At 46.0% G+C, this 13,576-nt stretch overlaps 1 protein-coding gene across 3 annotated transcripts in view; it reads left to right on the forward strand.

Annotated features, from left to right (window-relative positions):
• The window catches only part of LOC144178538 (sodium-dependent phosphate transport protein 2B-like), a 102,588-nt gene that overhangs the window by 6,968 nt on the left and 82,044 nt on the right, over nucleotides 1-13,576 (forward strand). Inside the window, exon 1 of one of the 3 annotated variants that reach the window (XM_077706471.1) lies at nucleotides 188-325. The exons of 1 other annotated variant lie outside the window; for it this stretch is intronic. The gene's annotated coding sequence lies outside the window, so the exon portion shown is untranslated. Of the gene's footprint in view, nucleotides 1-187; nucleotides 326-8,488; nucleotides 8,623-13,576 lie in introns of those variants that run through there. One more of the 3 variants, XM_077706473.1, reaches the window with a different exon arrangement.

Below are 13,576 nucleotides of genomic sequence, written 5' to 3' on the forward strand. Positions count from 1 at the left end.
AACGGGAAACCAGCGTGCACAAGAAAGAATACAAGATCGTGCCGGGCGTGGGTCGGCTCTTTCCTGGATGCCAGAGAGAGAGGGAGCGCGCCACACTGCCAGCGGGGAAAACCCCGTTTACCTGTTGCACGCACGGCCGCAAGCGCCGAGTCAAAGAACGGCACCCACCTGGTGGGCCTTTACCGTTCAGGACGCACTCCTCGCGTTCGCGATGCGCTCCTGCCGCTAGTTGTCATCGGGGCACTTATGCGATCTGTTCTCGGCGACTTCTCCCGGCAAGGATTGCTTTTTGACTGACGAGTCCTCCGCCGCGGCGACCGAAACCGTAAGTGAACAGTACTTGCGCATGGGTCCCTGACTGGAGCGACATTGCTGTGCGAATCGGACGTGCACGAATTATTCTTTTTATTTTAGAATGATGATGGTAAAGCAGCCGCTCTGAAAAGTGACTGCCTCTGGATCTAAATAGCATCTGGGGCCGGGGGTTTACTATCTTCAGTTAGCACCGTGTACACGTGTGCCTGGAGTGTTGCCTAAAAAATTCTTTTGGGTACGCATTTCCGACAAACATAGTACAGGCGACACCAAGTTCAGGCGTGGAATAAGTATGGCGAGCCCTAAGCACGGAACTTTTATTTCGGAAGGGAAAGAAATCAACATATCCGACACAGTGAGGGGCGCGCACTTTCAGAGGACATTGGCTCCTTCGGGAATGGTCGAAAGCGAAAGAAACTGCACTCTCCCACTCGTCGTCCCGTGAGAAACTAAGTCGCATTCTTGGGAGTTTTACTATTCCCTCCCACGGGGAAGGGAATACCTTATGGGCATTTCTTGTCGCGTTTCGAAGCAAAGAATGGGGGCGATGTCGATGTGGTGGTGCACCAAGGCAACTACGCATTCGTACATCGCAGTCCAGTTCTTGCTCATGGCAAAGTATAAACCCTGTATTGAAAAAAAAGGTAGCTAATGAATGAGTTAAGATTTGTACTCCGGACAGTCAAACATGGTTCTCACTCGGTCATTAGCGTAAACGCTAGCACATCCCAGATCACAACGACTTCTTGCGGCGCTAACAGCGGATGTGTAAGAAGGAGCCCTTAGTAGACGCTTCATCACTGAATGGTTCACTACGTTCATACGCGAGAGCAAGTCCTGAAAATTTGAGGAAAAGTTGCGGTTCAGAGGTCTTGGCATCCCTCGTTCACTCAGTCGGATGGTGAAAACGAGCCCGGTGGACTTTGGATACACGTCGGTCTTATCGACGCGTTCGGCTCGACAATGTTTGCCAGCTGTTCAGCACAGAAACGGGGCGTTGATTGTTCTTCCATGACCAAAATATGTTTTCCAAGATTCACCGCGAACAATGAGAGGTTTCCCATTTTGCGGGCTCCGTGGTCTTATCATGTTTGCCTAACCTCTGAGGCAAGATTGTATACGATTGCTGCCACAGGAGCGCGGCGATTTCAGGTACGGGTGAAATTTTCTTTGAAGCTCCCGTGTGATCTTTTTGTAATTTCTTTGGTTTCGCCTCAACATAGGCATCTGTTTTTTCAGCAAATCCCAGGTCATGAGTTCAAAAATGAATTTTATTAAAACCATAAATTATACTGCTTCGCCTTCCGAGTTTCAGCTCGGACCATATGGTTTGCGGAACACCACTAATCTAACAGCCACGCTAATAGTACAACAGCATTGCCAAATTTTCTGACATACAGCTAATGAGAAAGCAGCCGAATGTGACAATTTTTCACTGGTCAGGAGGAACCTTAAAGGGACACTGAAGTGAATTTGTCAAGCTCCCGTTTTTGCTTGCACTGCGTAGACTGGCTCAAATTAGCACACTTTTCATCGTTTATCCGGTTGACAAATCGGTAATTATTTTACAAAGCGCGAAAGAAGAAAAACTACCGTACGCGGTTTGCGGCAGCCGCACCAACTAAGCTGTGACGTTGGGAGGAGGGGGCACCGTGATTGGACGATGCCCAAGGTTAGCAATCAAACAAGTTTCGGTTTCGGTTTCGGTTCTGTAAAACAACATGTTTGACATCCGATGGCGTCATTGGATGGGCATTCTCAATATCCCAGTAATCGTAGTACCGCGCTTCTGCCATGTTGTGGGCTGTAAAATGCATAAGATAAGCCTCCCAGGGCGGCTGGAATCGTAGCATTCACTAGCCGAGGCCTACGCAGTGGAAGAACGCCCCCCGCGTCCCCACAAACGCTCAAATGCATGCGCTTTTCCCCCATTTTTGGAGGTTGCCTCACTCATGCCTGCATCGTAAAAAGCGTGTTCGCACCAGGCCAAGGGTCTGTTGATTCTGGCCTGTGCCCACTGGCCGCAAGCAGTTGGTGCTTATGGTAACAGCACGCCAACGAGAACTCGCTAGCGCGCCAGTGCCAGGCTGCGCGAGTTCTGTGGACTAGTTCGTGGAGCAGTGAACATTGCGGCACAAAAAAAAGGTGAACTCAGTATAGAAAACATCGGCGAAAAACAAAAAAGTTACCTTGAAAAAAAAAAAAAAGCTTATACTCGCGGGGATTCGAACTTGTGACGGGCAAAACATACGCGATCGTATACCTAGCGCTCCAGACCACACGGCCACGGGCGAGAGCGCAGCAGACACGGAAATATAAGGTATATAATGTATAATCAGTTTACACTTTTATTTAGTTTTAGTATTTCAAGCAGCTTAGGTGACTATTTGTTGTATTGCTCTCGTGCAGTACGCGTCCCCCGAGTTTCTACAATAGCTCAAGTCTAGCAATTGCATTTCTTAGACGGAAAAGCGTTCGCAGATGCGTAGTCGTGCTGCTGACCGCTGTGCTTGTTCGCCCAGCGCAAAAACGTGCTTCCCGCACCCTAGTTTACGCTGTCCGGTAAAAATATCAGTTGATTTTATTTCCTTAGTACCTATATTGACTTCGCTGACTCTTCTACCCCTTCAAGAGGCCTTATATTTTCCTACTGGCGTACCAGTCAGCGAAGCGTCGCATGTGCGCTTGTGCAGCGCTTGTGTGAAGCGACCTTGACTTGGAGCTAGATACAGAGTACAAACTAACGAAGTAAAGAAAGGCACATTCTTCCATTCACAAACGTGTTGTGGCTTAGTTTCAACTGATCGAGCGAATTGCCATGACCCGTCGGCGGCCGGCGGACTAAACGTTGGGCCGACTGACTCGGTCGTGGAAGGTCGGCGAGCCGTGCAGTAGCGCAGCCAATTTCCAGCTCCTCTCCTGCTGACGTCACACGAAAACGCCAAAGAAAATGGGCGAGAGTGCAGAGAGGAGGACAGCATTTTCGAATTGATTTTACTACTAAATAAATTCGCGTAAACGCGCTCAGAGTGGTCGAAACAGGGCCTAGGGACTCCGGACTACAATTTGCGCTCGTAATCAGGCATTGTTTACAAATCACTTCAGTGTCCCTTTAAACGGCACATACGCGAATACTGTAAGTATGCGAAAATTCTTTTTTTTTTAGGAGGCGATGCTTTTTTTTTTTTTTGCTATGTCACAACTCCATTGTCTTGGCTAACCTTCCTAGTGTCGCTTCTTGAAACTGAATTCGTTGGGAGCGTGTGGTTGCCGCAATTGATTGATACATTTGGCCTAACGCGGAAAGGCTAAAACCAAGGAAATCGCATCCGTCCGCTATGGTGCATCTATAAACGTTCTATCGAAGTGATTTTAACTCGATAGGCAGTTTGAAAATGAGTTCAATTTCTTATTTCTCGCATTCAAAGTTTGAAGGTGACTTCTGTTTCTCTAACGACCTTGCGAATATGAACAATCTCCTGAATACAAATTAGGTTAAAATGCGCAGAACAAGGTTCCATGACACAGGAGGGTTGCAAGCTGGGCTAGTTGGAAATTTGACATTCTTGGATAAAACCAGCGCTAATTCAGACGAAGACGAAGAAAGTAACCACAAGTAACCAGCGGCTGCCCTTGTGGTTACTTTCTTCGTCTTCGTCTGAATTAGCGCTAGTTTTATCCAAGAATTCCATACCACTCCCGTCCTGTTGCACCTATAGTACTAAAGCAAATAGCACCATGTTCAGCCACCACGCAAAAATAATTTGAAAGCACGCTAACTCTCATTAAACTAGGTCGGTTAGACGCGGCTGTTGTCACAGTCTGAAACAACGCTCGTATCGTGTTGGACAACTGCGGGCCCTTCAACACCGATCTTCTCCACTGGAATTTCCGGTAAACGAAGGGGTAGTACATTAAAGAAATAACACTAGTTCCACCGTAACGACTCTCAATGTTTGGTGATAATGATGACGATGATGATTGCGGTGGGGTGTCGATGTTTCGTGGTTATACCCTTTACAACGAGGAGATGAGAATTCGAAGCCCCGACCTTAACTTAAAAATAAAAATGTTTTAAAGTCGCGCTCCCTAAACACAGAGTTCCAGATGCGTGAGAGTCCAGTACGTGATGAATTGAAGCGGGTCAAATTGACGACCCCTCGCTGCCAGATTTGTTTACGCCATTGAGCCAGCTAAAATGTGTTTCTTGTCCGTTGAGCTGTCCTTGGATGTATTATCGGTCATTTGAAGTCAATGCTGGGTTACGTTGTGCCAAAACAACCTCTCTGTTAGTAATAACGGTCTGCCGTTCTCGCTCTGCTGTCGCCTAACGAGCAGTTTTCTCGTGCTCTGTGCAGAAGCCGTTAGGCAAGAGTGTAACCAAGTTACGACAGGTTTTAAAACATGCTATCTACGTTGTGAGTTCAGAGGCACTATGCACCCGACGCGTCAGTTTAATTAAAAATCATCGAGAAACAAAATGACTCAATTTTCTGGGTCTCAAAAATAAAAGACAAGAATGGAGCTTGAAAACACCGGAGTTCTAAAAAATTAATAAGCAGTTATTGTTGCGGTGCATCCGCGGGGGGCTGATTGGCTAAGGCGTTGTGCTGATGTGTTCAAGTACGCGGGCTCGATCCTGGCCGCTGCACGTGCCGTTTCTCTGATGCAGGCAAAAAACGAAGACACCCGTGTGTCGAGATTTCGGCGCACGTTAAAAATCAACAGGCGATTAAAATTAATCCGGAGCCATCCATTATGGCGCGCCTCATAGCCTAGGTGTGGCCACGACGCATAAAACGCAAAGACTTTGAATACTCTATGCATGCATGCATGCATGCTTCCGCGAAACTTAGTAGGTTGTTTCGGCACCACTAAAATCATGTCATGCGTAATTATTACTAACCAAATAGGTACTGAAAAGAAAGAGTATACCACAACATCCACCAAGTATGGTAGAAATCCTGCAAGGTGTTTTTATATTTTAACTTCAGAAAAACTTGTGTTTGTGCTTCGCGTCGATGGGTACAGGCACTATTCGGAAAACAGCGGCGTAATTAATGCGAAGCATTATTTTGAAGACGATAGCCTATCTTGGGCTATACTTAAACGCAGAAATTTCGGTCTGTCTGTCTGTCTGTCTGTGACTCGATTTAGCCACTCGTCCAAAGTGAAACAAAAGCTGCGCAATCCTCTTATATACTCTCAGTCAAACCTAAACGTCTAAGTCCGGTGTCAATGTTCATACATGTCAACATTGTTGAACAAGAACGGGACATTACGCAAACACAAGACAGAAAATCGATGGTAAGTGATATTTGCCGTGTTCCTTTATTAAAAAATTCATTGATGCTTGATTTTTGCGGGGGCAAATACCATACTACCTCAACTGCAGAAAACCCTCGCGTGCTGTTGCCCACGCTACCTGGAGTCATTTTAAAAAATCAAACGGCAACAACAACGAAAGATTCCACTAGACAGGTTCCACGTTCCGCTTGGAACGCTCATGGAGTGGTGCAACGTGGGCAACTTTGTAGTAGGGTGCGTCGATTCACGCGTGTCTCTGCCGTACTGCAGCGCTAGCATCGAGGCACCAGACTTGGAGCAGTGGAACGCGGTAAATTTAGATTGACTTGAGCAAACCTCTAGCGTGTTATCTTTTGAGGAACGAGACGGGAGAGGAACAGCATGAGAGGTGAGTGGGGAGGAGAAGGGAGGCATTTACTTGCCAGTTGACTATCGTCTTTCGTGGACGTTTGCAACGATAGGAGCAGATACGCGGCCATTTTTTTTTCTTCTATGTTTCTTAGTGTCCGGTTGGCTGCGAGCTAAACCCACACTGCACGCGCACTGGGCGGCAGTGCGAAATCCTTCCCATTCGCTCCAAAGCTAAGAAGCAAAGGGTTTCAGAGCAGTGCGCTGAATTAGAACAAATGATTGCGTCGTAAACCGTTTTTAAAAGACTTTAATACTGATTCTAGCAATTAATCATAAAGGCTACAACAACGCTGCCAACATGCGTGAACAAAGTGATTGTTTAAAATTTGCACCATATTCGGAATTTATAAAAAAAAAACAGTTACACAGCCTATATATTTCACAGCGGCTTAAAAAACGCCGAGAGTATGTATGAATGAAAGGTACAAGAAATGAAAAAATCCGTTGTGAGCCTCACACATGATGTTCTTGCTTTTTGTATACAGGCAGTAAATCCTGCAAATATGTTTTGCGAACACGTCCACACGAAGTGAATTAGGAAGCGGAGACATTCGCGCTCCACCAGCGCAGCGCGTATGATTTTTCCCGCGGAGGAAGCACTAACGATGGAAACGGCCCGGCAAACTTAATCCGAAAGGTGACGTCGGTGACGTCATGAGAAAAGACGGCATTTCCGCTTATTGCGCAACTTCTCTGTGTGACGTCACAGCCGGTTATGCCGCAGGACGTTTGCACCGGCCTCCCACATAATGGGGTTTTCGAGACGGTTACATAGCGCTGGCCTTGCGGTAGTTGCCTTCCGCTGGCCTCGCACAGGCTTTGCTGCGTCCTATTCGCGCCCTTCGAAGCTGGGGTTTCACAAAGCTGAGCCGACGGGACCTATAAATCTTCATCGCATTCAAAACAGAAAGAAGACAGCTCGGCGGAGTCTTTGTGGCCGCCATGACCCGCTGGATGGCGTGCGGCATAGTTTCGCCCAATGTCGCGGAATCGTCAGTGCCTACAGATATGCGGGGAAATATGAGCACGAGGTTAAGAGGATTCAATTCAACCTTCAGGGCACGTAGGTGCGAATAAAAAAAAGGAAGGGGAAAGGGGGGGGGGAGGGGGGAGGACGAGAGTGTCTACCCGATGTTTCTACAACAGATATTAGAATTCGCTCGGGCGAGCGTCGCTATCCTGCAGAGAGCGTTGGTGCACGCACGATCTTGCTAGCTTATATGCTCTTGCTACCGCTACCGCTCGAGCTGTCTCCCGAAATCGCCGGCCATTCCGCGTCATCTACGTCCCACCTTCCTTGAACCTTCAATAATTTTTTTCACCGCATTTTCCGCTGTTTCTTGTTGCTACCTTTTTATCCCAGAAGAGCTCTGTTCGTTTTCTTCGCCGCCCACGTTTTGCGGTAGCCTTAATAGACTCCTGCCAATCCAGTGCTGTGACCTAACAAAACGCGTAAACGTTTCCTGCCGACGTTGTATCTGCGGCGTTCTTATCGGAGATCGGTTTTACGTTTATCCTGATGACGTCCCACAGGCTTACTGCGCGAACACACCTCACCCTGCTCCAGCATGTAGAATCTAGTACGTCCCTTCAACTATTATTATTATTATTGTTATTATTACTCTAATAATTATTATTATTGTTATTAATATTATTCATCTTCATTAGGCGCAAAAAGGCATGGACGAAGGACTGAGGTAAACACAAACAGGGCGCCTTGCTTGTGTTTACCTCAGTCCTTCGTCCGTGTCTTTTTGCGCCTAGTGAAGATGAATCTAAACCAACTCGCCCAATTATCTGTTTTTATGCAAATTGTTATTATATTGTTGTTGTTTATCTGCTGGCAGTTACTACCGATGGCTCTCTTTCAACCGAATGCAGGCAGATGAAGCCACGCTCATTGAATCACTGCGGACGTGCGCCCCAAGGGTTAGAGAACATTGAAACGGTGGTAACATTTATTCTCACTGGCAGCTGCATTACTGCAGGCAGGCTCCAAGCATAATGCGTTCCGTGCACGCGTCCAATACCAGTCGCGTGTCGCGCACGTGTTAGCACAGCGGCTGCTGGCAGCGCCGAGGATAACAAACACCTCTGGACGCTGTACTTCCTCGAAATGATTAGCTTTCGATAACTGTTCGACGGTAACGCACCCCGATGCAGATGAAATTCTCGGAGCTTCGGGAATACTATACGCTGGGCGTATTATTCGCGGCTCGGTAGCGGCTCTTTTGTCTTTCGAGGCTGGGTTCAACGTCCGCCGAGATATCGCTTTCGCCGCAGGTTCTGCCGTTCCGGCCTCTTTTGCTTTGTTTGCGGACGTCGGAGCTTCTGCAGCGCGCGCGGTTCGCAGGTGGTGTCGGTGATGCATATAACGCGAGCGCTAGACACGCCGCGCTCATTGTGTTTTAAACGCGGGTGCCGGAACTAGCGACGAACGGGGAAGCTGACGAGCGCCGACCGAGTCCTCCCTGCTCGACCTTCGTCTCCGGGTTCCGATTTTAAGGAGAAGCTTGCGGTCAATTCCCCCGGAAGTTATTGCCACGGTTCGAGCCTTGCGAAATAGCTGCTTCGGGAGCGCCCGCGTATGTACGTATTGTTTCGTTTTACTTGTTTTTAGCGATTGTTGGATTGCGCGTCATCGTTTAGCATTTATCTTAACAAGAATCACGCGACGAGGGAAACAAATGGGTTTTTCATGCGTGCAAAGTTTTGTGACAAAGACCGCTGAGGTTCAACGCGTGGTCATTGGCATTTACAAATTTTCGAAGGATTGTGCCATTTAGCTATGTCCACGCTAGTGCTACAAAAATGTTCTAGATGAAACAGAGGATGCTACCGTATCATGATAGTGATGCTGAGAAAGGGTGGTGTTTTATTTATTTCTTCCGCACCGACAGCCTCGTTTAGTAGCACCGGAAGGGGGGACGAACAGATTATGAACTTGAACTGGTAATATACTTAATAGTGGTGAACTTAAATCGAGAGTATGTAGCAAAGAGGAACTTTCATAAAAATATCGACAGGTGTAAAAACAATCGCCAGCCGCACCCACGTTACGTTTCGTAGCTAGAGCCGTGAAAATTGTGTCGAAATCATTTATGGACACTTTGTTTAGTTCCAACTTAAGTAGTTTGGACCCCATATGTATATTATGCTCTAATGCTTGTACAGATATGTGCAGTACAGTAGGAACCATCAGAGCTTAATGTTCCAATGCACCTGAAGGGGAAATTTAATTACTCGATAACAGGCATAGTCACCTGTTCATTATTTGGCTTATGTTTAAAATACAACAACCCGGAGTAACACTGGGTGATTACATTAACAAGAGGAGACGGCTATTGGAAAATATGTAGCTTAAATTTTTCTGTTGTGCCTTAACACATTTAAGTGAGCATAGTTTGCTCTGAAGTTACTCATTATTTTTCCACAATTTTGATTGGAGACATTTCTTTGTAGGCACAGACATAACTAAGTTTATTCCCACATTCCGCCTCCAGTTACAATAAAAAAATTTGCTGCTAGTACTATATACTGGAAAAAAAACTTGGTAAAAGGGGAAATAAATACGAATTTTCGTGCCTTCCATAATGAAAAACGAATGCGACTACTGTTTCGTAGTTGCGATACATCTCCTTTGTGTTTTGTGTGTATTTTTTTCTTACAAACGAATCTATCTTCCGCAAGGTTGTGACAAAAATTTCAGGCGTCTGTAAGGAGGCGTCAGCAAAGAATCGCGCGCGTTCACTCCAGGGCTAGTGTAGAATGCTCTGTACCCAGTCGACAAAGACGACAAGAAAAATATCTGTAGTTTGACGTATTTTCGCGTGTCGTACTGGCGTCTGGTCGTATTCTCGTCGTATTCTTGTCGCGTCGTGATTCGGATGTTCTGTCGTGTGTCGCATTCCTGTCCTAAGATTGATGTTCCGTCATGCCGAATTCCCGTCTTATCGTGATCCTGCATGTTCAATCAGTAGTTGTTCATGGTTTGAATGTTATTGTTCATTGTGAAAAGTAGCCTAAATGGCAGTTCTGTTGTGACTGCAGGAATGTTTCTCGTTGGCAAAACTGACTTCGTCGTTACGACAGAAATGTCTGTCGTAACAACACATGGCTTTGTCGTAGCAACAAGAATTCTGCTGTAACAACAAAAATTTTTGTCGTACGACAGGAATTCTTGTTAGGTTTTTGCGGTATTTCTGTCGTTATTTTAGACTGGGTAGCTTTCAAAATAAAGTAAATTTTCGGGAAAAGAAATTGCTGAAATTGGCCACCAAGACGACTCTAGTTATGCCAAGTATCATTTACTTTCCTAATTAGTGAGTTCACGGTGAAGTTGTAAACCTGACAGAAGTTTAGTCTGTTGTCAATACATGCCCGCCTACGGAGGGAGTATGGTTACAGAGAACTGCTGTAACTCTTGTTTTATGGAGACTACTTCAAACAAGAAGTAAGGAAGGCTTTGAGAGAAATGAAATGAAAAAGGGCAAAGCACCTCGTGAGGATCAGATAACAGCAGACCTCTTGAAGGATGGAGGAGAAATTGTACTTGAAAAACTGGCAAACCTGTATACGCAATGCCTAATGACCGCAAGCGTACCGGAATCTTGGAAGAACGCGAACATTGATTGATTGATTGTAGGGTTTAACGCGCCGACGCAGCGCAGGCGATGAGGCGCGCCGTAGTGGAGGGCTCCGGATTAATTTTGACCACCTGGGGATCTTTAACGTGCGCCGAAATCTCGTTCACACGGACGTTTTTACTTTTCGCCTCCATCAGAAAAGCGGCCGCCGCAGCCGGGAATCGAACCCGCGACCTCGTGCTCAGCAGCGCAACGCCTTAGCCACTGAGCCACCGCGGCGGGTAAGCACGCGAACATCATCCTAATCCATAAGAAAGGTGACATGAAGGACTTGAAAAATTACAGGCCGATCAGCTTACTGTCAGTCGTCTACAAGGTACTTACCAAGGTAATCACTCACAGAATTTCTGCAACATTAAATTTCAGTCAACCTAAAGAACAAGCAGGGTTCCGTAAAGGCTATTCAACAATGGACCATATTCACTCAGGTGATAGAGAAGTGCGCTGAGTATACTGAACCCCTATATATAGCCTTCATAGATTATGAGAAAGCATTTGACTCGTTCAAAACCTCAGCAGTCATTCAGGCATTACGGAACCAGGGGGTAGATGAGCATTATGTAAGAATACTAGAGGATATCTACAATGCGTCCACAGTTACCGTCATCCTCCATAAGGAGAGCAGTAAAATACCTATAAGGAAGGGCGTCAGACAAGGAGACACAATCTCTCCAATGTTATTGACAGCATGTTTACAAGAAGTATTCAGAACGTTGGATTGGGAACAGGTAGGAGTAAGGGTTAATGGAAAATACCTCAGTGACCTCAGATTTGCTGATGACGTTGCCCTGCTAAGTAACTCGGGGGGCGAATTGCAAAGCATGCTTTCCAAACTGGACAAATAGAGTAGAACCGTGGGCCTGAAAATTAATACGCAGAAAACCAAAGTAATGATCAATAACCTCGGGACAGCACAGCGGTTTTAGATAGGTGGCGAGGCAGTGGAAGTGGTAAGCGATTATATCTACTTAGGTCAAGTTGTGACCATAGATTTCAACCATGAGGCAGAGATAATTAGAAGGATAAGAATGTGGTGCAGTGCATACGGCAGATCTTCTCAGATAATTACTGGCAGTCTACCATTGTTCGTGAAGACGAAAGTGTATGACAGCTGCATGTTACCGGTACTCACCTACGAGGCAGAAACTTGGAGGCTCAGTAAGAGGGTTCAACTTAAATTGAGAACGACTCAGCGAACAATGGAACGGAAGATGATAGGTGTAACATTAAGGGGCCAGAAGAGAGCGGAGTGGGTGAGGGAACAGAAATTAAGAAGAAGAAGAAGAAGAAATGGAAGTGGGCAGGGCGTGTCATGCGAAGGCAAGATAACAGTTGGTCATTGAGGGTAACAGAGTGGATTCCTAGAGAAGGCAAGCGTAGCAGGGGGCGGCAGAAAGTTAGATGGGCAGATGAGATCAAGAAGTTTGCAGGGATAAATTGGTCGCAGTTAGCGCAGGACCGGGGTAGTTGGAGATTAATGGGAGAGGCCTTTGCCCTGCAGTCGGCGTAGATAAGCTGGTGATGATGATGATGATGACTCCAATCAAATTATATCAGAATTAATTTAAAAAGAAAATTACGGAATTTGTGTGTGCGCGCCTTCATCCGATCAATATAGTAAGTCATACGTAACTGAATATAACTATCTACGAATGCAGCATCGCTGGTCTTCCTTCTTCACATACATTTTTCACTGACATTTTTTTTGCACTCCGATGCCCCCACAAATGTATAATGCATATGCTTCAAGAAATAAGGGCAAATCGGAGGAAAGAGATCTTTCGTATGACCCTTCGTCCCTTCTTGAGCATTATTAAACAAGGGTTGGTGTTGTCCGCGTGGTTCAGGTTTAGTACCACAGCACAACAGCACAACAGCAATAAATAAATAAATAAATAAATAAATAAATAAATAAATAAATAAATAAATAAATAAATAAATAAATAAATAAATAAATCATTCACATTGGGATTCGTGTGGGATTCTAACCCGGACCACATGAGCTGCCGCCAGATGAACTAAACGCTGTGAAATCAATAAAAAGCCCATTGGGTTAGGTTGGCTGCAGCCAACTGCGCAGATCACTGCGCTAACTCGGCGCCACGCCAGAATGGAACAGAAATTAGCCGGAAGTGTGCCCCGTTAACCCTTTGATGTCCGAAGCTAAATTTTTTGCTCAAGATTGTGAAAACATTTTTATGATCTATAAGGACTTCCGACATCACAAATATGAAGTCAGAAAAAAAAATTTGGTTCATCAAGACGGACGCAATCACCCACTAGACAATGGGAAACACTGGGCACTGGCTGCCCACATATCAGTTGAACAGGAAAGCTACCTTGGTCGGCATAATTTATGGTTCAAGTGAATACGACGTCGTAAAGTTTGTGTCGCCATCATGTGTATTAAAACGAAATTGAACAATTTCGCTTGCCTGTCACTAGCCCATTGAGCCACCGGGGTCGGTGCGAGTTGACACGCATTAACAAGAGCACGAGGTCGCGGGTTCGATTCCCGGCCGCGGCGGCCGCTTTTCTGATGGAGGGGAAAAGCAAAAACGCCCGTGTGTGCGAGATTTCGCGCACGTTAAAGATCTCCAGCTGGTCAAAATTAATCAGGAGACCTCCAGTATGGCGCGCCTAATCACCTGCGTTGCGTCGGCGCGCTAAACCCTACAATTATCATCATCATCGTTAACCAACAAGACTTTTTTTTAGCACACAGAAGTACGTGCTGCCCTCTCTTTTCCAAAATTTTGAAGATCTGGGAACCTTTGTCTGTCGGCAGATCGTGGTAAATGTCGAAAAAAAAAACCACAAAGTGCGATAAAAAAAATGTTTGAGTTGTTGCTCCAGTGCAACATTGGGCATCAAAGGGTTAAAGGGGCACGTGACGG

This window comes from Haemaphysalis longicornis, unplaced genomic scaffold, assembly GCF_048455015.1.
Source record: "Haemaphysalis longicornis isolate Haplotype H1 unplaced genomic scaffold, Haemaphysalis longicornis Haplotype H1 scaffold_4, whole genome shotgun sequence".
Classification (NCBI taxonomy): Eukaryota; Metazoa; Arthropoda; class Arachnida; order Ixodida; family Ixodidae; genus Haemaphysalis; species Haemaphysalis longicornis.